This window comes from Echinops telfairi, unplaced genomic scaffold, assembly GCF_000313985.2.
Source record: "Echinops telfairi isolate 266 unplaced genomic scaffold, ASM31398v2 ScPeMD7_7400;HRSCAF=8409, whole genome shotgun sequence".
In the NCBI taxonomy this organism is placed as follows: Eukaryota; Metazoa; Chordata; class Mammalia; order Afrosoricida; family Tenrecidae; genus Echinops; species Echinops telfairi.
Window position 1 is genome coordinate 18,575,864 of NW_022111300.1, and position 6,541 is coordinate 18,582,404.

Genomic DNA, 6,541 nt, shown 5'->3' on the forward strand with positions numbered 1-6,541 from the left:
ATTAGGTCCTCATTTTTCCCCTCCCTCCCCGCTCCCCCCTCCCACTCAAGAAGTGTTTTACAATGATCACCACATTCTAGAGCATTTTCTTCAGCCTTGCACTCATTGATACACATGAAATTCTATTTTTCTAATTGTGGCAAACATATACACAACAAAACATTCTCCCATTCCACAACTTCTACACGTACAATTCAGTGTCATTGATTATACTCTTTGTATTGAACAATCATTATTGATATCCTGTTAGGGAGCTTAGCTTAGGGACTGGGGCACCCATTACCCATGCTCAGAGCTTCGAGGTTCTGGCCAGGAAGGGGTGGTACACCTAGGTGAGCATCACACCTTGATTGACCCATCTGGGCCAGGTGAATTCAATTCAGCCAATAGGGTTGGCCAGTGTCGTCAACCACGCCTCCCCACAGATAAATTGACAAGGCAGGATGCCCAGCCCACGTAACTTTCTGGAGCAACTTCTAGGCAGGGTGTGTGGGGGTGAGAGGCCCTGAGGATGCCGGTGTAAACCTGAAACTTCTTCTAACTTTCATAAAACTCACTTGGATTACAATCCAGGCTTCTGAGTGAATTCTTTCTTGAGAGAAGCCAGGTAACAAGGTACCATGTTTCCTGAAAGTAAGATATCTCCCGAAAATAAGACTTACTTACAGTTTTGCCTCTCGCTGAAATAGAAGACATCCCCCCAAAATAAGACCTCCCGAACATAAGGCCTCCCCGATAATAAGGTCCCCCAAAGATACCGTAACTCTGGACTCTGGGCTGGAGCAGCGGTGCCCTTGCACAGCTCACTGTTGGCCGCAGCACAGCTGGAGCAGACAGGAAGTGTGAGTAAATGTACCATAGATTATGAACAAATGTACCATAGATTGTTGTACAATGGAAATAATGGTAGTAACAAGAAATTATTGATACTGTAGGATTCACAGTTTGTCTGGTTATGCTGGTTTGTGATGACAACTACTACTGTACCATATTCAGGTTATAAATTTCCTTTTTTTGGTTCAACAATAAATGTGTATCATATTCTTCTTCATGGAAAAATAAGATATCCCCTGAAAATAAGACCTAGCGCATCTTTGGGAGCACAAATTAACATAAGACACTGTCTTATTTTCGGGGAAACAGGGTATATCTCTCCCACTAGAGATCTAACAATCCTTTTCCAAATTATTCTACCATTACTATAAACTCAAATGCCCCTAAGCAACAATGCTTTCTCCTTCACCCATGGTAACCATTGGCCATTTGGTTTCTTTCTTTTTTTAGTAGTTTTCTTGATACAGTATTCACATATCATACACTTCCTTGGCTAAATCATTTTTAAAATGAGTAGCATATACATCATCCCAATCAATTCTAGTGCTCCCTCCCCCTCCCCATGTTAGCATATCTTCCACGTTCACACATCGTGCAACATAACTTCATCTTCATTAAGTTCTGATGTAAGTCACATACTACTTTTCCCCGCTTAGTTTTCATTATTGTTATGTTTGATGATTTTAATTTCGACAGATTTGACCTTCAATTGCCAGTCATAATCATAACAATGAAGTCAGAAGCATAAAAGCTGTTGGGTGTGACAGTTCAATTCCCGTATGCCAGCTCAACTGTCATGTGTCCTTAGAGATGAGTGAACACTGCCCAACTTTCTATACACTCTGACTCCCTACCATGACACAGCCTTCCGTGCAGACCAGGCACACCTTGCTATCTGGCAGTTTGACCAGTAAAGCATCTGGGAATGAACATCTGAGAACGATACCATCAGCCAAGCACATGCTGCCGCATGGTTTGTAGTGCATGTTACAGAAAAGAAAATGTTTAAGAAAAGAGATGGACAGTGGTAAGTATAGTATAGTGCTGTGTGATTCCAATCCATCTAAATTGGGGCTAAATGAAGGTGTACTCCTGGAGACTAGCTAAAAGATTGGAATCTCAACTGCAATTTCCCGGAAGAGCTTGTGAATGTGGCCAGGGTGGGGCCTGCATTCCCGCCCTGTTCTAATCAGCTACAATGCGGAAGGTGCTTTCTCAGGGTAGAAAAAGAGTTACTGGGGCTACTCATAGTCAAATTAAAAGCAGACTCTGCACAATAGTACATAAAATATTGCTAATTTGAATTAAAAGAAAGAAGGCAAATAGGAAAGTAGCACAGAAGAGTGGTCAATTAGCCCCAAAGAAAAGGAGCTGAGTACTTCTGGCGATGGCCTGGAGGCAGGGAGGGCCTCCTTCAGCAACAGGGCTCAATTTGCAGGTTATAAGAGCCCATAGGTCTCAGCTATACTTTATGTTCCTGAAGTCAAATACCTAAGACATTTCCAGACATCTCATATGCAAATATGGAAAATCTAAGCACTAGAAACCCCAAGCCAGATATTTTTGCCAGGACTTCAGTTTGTCTATCACCTCCTAACTTAATGTTATTTGAAAATAATCTTGGATACCCATAGCAATGATCAATGCATAATATCCTGCCCCCCCACTTCCACATGGGTAAAGGGTGACAGTGGTCAATGTAAGATATGAATTTAATAATAATTTATAATTTATCAAGGGTCACGGGGGTGGGGGTGGGTGGGTGGGGGAGGGCGGGGAGAAGAGCTGATACCAATAGATCAAGTGGAAAGTAAATATTTAGAAATTGATGGAAACAAATGTACAAATATGCTTGATACAATTGATGTATGGATTATCATAAGAGCTGTAAGAGCCCCAATAAAATACTCTTTTAAAAAATCAATCTTGTCCAGCTTTCTTTAAGTGTTAGCTGGGCTAACAAAGAAAAATTGGGAATCCGAGTTGGACAATACTTCAGAAATCCTCATAGCGGTTTGTTTCCAGCATAGAATAGGCAAGGATAACTTCCTTCCATTTGGGATCAGAAGAAATGCCTTCCACAGAGATAAAATGGCCCAATACTTAGAAGACTGAGATAATTGTCAGTTTTCCTCCCTTTGGAAACTTTATGTCTGCTAGGAGCCCAAAGTTTTCATAAAGTTATGCTGTCATCAAGACAGGTTTGCTAGGAGGTTGAGTTACTAACAAAGTATTGATATAGAATTGTTAATCATGCATTGAAGAAAGGCCTGGAGTTCTCTTTCTGAAAAATATAGCCATTTGAAAACCCTATGAAGCATAGTTCTACTTTGCTACACATGGGCTTGCCATGAGTCAAATTGGCTTCTGTCAACTGGTTTTATAGAAATTTATTCGGTCTAGAGAATGAGTAAGGCTGCCACTGACGTGAAAGAAACAAATAGAATTAAAGTCACAAAACAGACTTTCTACGTATGGCTCCTAGAGTAAGGGCAATATTCAATTAAGTAGAAGGCACTTTACTTCCTAAAATAGTCAAAATGAGTGGAATATGCATGGAAATATATTACTAAAAATACCCTGGAACCCATGAATCATTTCATAAAGTAATTGAAAGGTATCTGGACAGTGGCTATAAGTAGCTCCCCTTCTCCCTCATCATGTGCTCTGCCCCTACCCCCGCTTAGGAAATCTGAAGCTAAAATTAATCTTTTACTTAGCCCTTGGTATCAGCCCATTTTTCCCCTTCCTCCCCCATCACGAATCCTTGATAATTAATAAATTATTATTTTGCCATGTCTTACACTGTCCAATGTCTCCCTTCACCCACATTTCTGTTGTTTGTCCCCCAGGCAGGGAGTTATATGTAGATCCTTGTGATTGGTTCCCCCTTTCTACCCAACCTTCTCTCCACCCTCCAGGTATTACCACTCTCACCACTGGCCCTGAGGGGTTCATCTGTCCTGAATTCCCTGTGTGTTCACTTCCTATCTGTGCCAGTATACATCCTCTGGTCTAGCCAAATTTGTAAGGTAGATTGGGATCATGATAGTGGGGGTGGGGGTGGTGTGAGGAAACATTAAAGAACTGGAGGAACATTGTATGTTTCATCATTGCTATACTGCACCGATTGGCTTGTCTCCTCCCTGACTCTTCTTTAAGGGGATATCCACTTGCCTACAGATGGGCTTTGGGTCCCCACTCCGCACTCCCCCTCATTCACAATGATATGGTTTTTTGTTCTTTGATGCCTGATACCTGGTCCCATCAACACCTAGTGATCACACAGGCTGGTGCATTTCTTCTATGTGGACTTTGTTGCTTCTCAGCTAGATGGCCGCATGTTTATCTTCAAGCCTTTAAGACCCCAGATGCTATATCTTTTGATAGCCGGGCACCATCAGCTTTCTTCACATTTGCTTATCTTTGTCTTCAGCGATCCTGTCGGGAAGGTGAGCATCATGGAATGCCAGTTTAATAGAACAAAGTATTCTTGGGTTGAGGGAGTACTTGAGTGGAGGCCCAATGTCCATCTGCTACCTTAATACTAAACCTATAAATACATGCACATAGATCTATTTCTCCATCATCCTATACAAATATACTTACATATGTACATGCCTGTATTTAGATCTCTATAATACCCTTTGCCTTTCTAGTTCTTTTCTCTATTTCCTTTTACTTTCGTCTTGTCCCACTATCATCATGCTCAGCCTTCATTTGGGTTTCAGTAATTCTTCTCAGTTACATTGCCCTTGATCAAACCCTACCAGGCCTCTCACACTCTCCTCCCACAGATTTTGGATCACTTGTTGTTCCCTTGTCCCTGGGTTTGTTAACACCAATTCCTTTCCCCAGCCTCCCCCTCACTTTCACTGTTCTTGCTGTTAAAGAATAAATGTAGGATGGTAGTGAAACCTTTTTTTCATGAAGCTAAATGAGGATGTGCCAGACTTTGCTTAGCTTCTCCCATGTCATTGGGACCCCATCTTGGGGATTATCAGTTGTGTGGGTTTATTGAGGAAATAAGAGCAAGCAACTGAAATCAACTTAAAACAAAAAGAGTTACATTCATAATCTTGGAAAATGACTAGATCCATGTTTCCCCAGCTTTTTTTTTCTTCTTCAAAGCTTTCAAAAAACAAACAGCGATAAAAGAGACGTGGGTAGAAAACATCTGCAACTGTGAGTCCTCAGAATATTTCAGAAGCAGTCATGTCGTGTAAAAAAGCTGAACGTATCTCATGGCGCTTATTTTAAAATTTATTACCCACAAAGGATTAAAATTCCATAACATATTATCTGCTTTGTGGTATTCAGTGAATTACTTAATACGGTTCTTTTAGCCATAGTCAATGTAACTCCCACTAAATGACTGGGTGGGGCTATGCAAATTGATGCCATTCCTTTGTCCCCTCTGGTAAGATAAAGTAGGAGAAAATGCTTATAGAAGTAAATGATTTGCTGAGATGAAGAAAGCTGATGATGCCCGGCTATTAAAAGATAAAGTGTCTGGAATCTTAAAGGTTAGAAGTTAAACAAGTGGCCATCTAGCAGAAATGCAAAAAGCCCACATGGAAGCACACAGCAGCCTGTGCAATCATGAGGTGTCTACGGGATCAGGTAACAGGCATCAGAAGACCCAAAACGAAACAAAAAAACATATTGTTGAGAACAAGGGAGTCAAGCAGAGATTCCAAACCCAATCTGTAGACAATAGGACTTCCCCTCACAGAAGGGTCACATGGCAGGGATGAGTCAACCAGGGCACAGTATTGCACTGATGAAACACACAATATTCCTCTGGTTCTTTGAGACTTCCTCACCCTCCACTATCGTGCCCCCAGTCCTGCCTTTCAGTTCTGGCTAGACTGGAGCATGCACATTGGTACAGATAAGAGCTCACAACACACAGAATCCAGGTCAGATAAAGCCCTCAGAAACAAGAAACGGGAGTAGTGATACCAGGAGGGTAAAAGGAAGGGGGAGGGAAAGGGGGGAACCATCACTATGATGGATGCATAACTACCCATCCTCCCCCAGGGGCACAAACAACAGAAACATGGGTGAAGGGAGACATGAGTCTGTGTAAAATATGAAAGTAATAATTTATAATTCATCAAGGGGGGAATGGGAAAAAAGAGGAGCTGATACCAAGGGCTCAAATAGAAAGTAAATGTTTAGAAAATAACAATGGCAACATTTGATATATGGATTGGTATAAAAGCTATACACATGCAACTGATATAGGGATTGCTATACGAGCTGTAAGAACCCCCAATAAAATGATCTGTAAAAGAAATATATATGCGATTGTTAACAGGGTCAATTGTGATGATTAAAACTTAGCAATCTAATGAGCGGCTTGGCCAATTTTGCCAGCCTGTTGAGTTTCAAATGAGTGATCTCAGAAGCAGCAGGGAGAATCTCTACCATTAAGGCAGAAGAGCGCAGAGCAGACTAGGTCTTTTGGACCCTGAGGTACCAGCATTTTAATCCTCCTTCATTCAGGGACAGAAAGCTGTGACACCAGACTAGCAGCAGAGTGGCAGAGTAGTAGCAATAGCAGAACCAAGAGCCTAGGGGAAGGGGTACCTCCTGGCTCTGAACTAGGAAAGACAGGTTTGCAGACTCGGAGCTATAGCCAAGTGCCTAGGGGCTGTCTTATGTGGTGTGCTTTCTGGGCATTTATCAGCAGTGCTAAAAG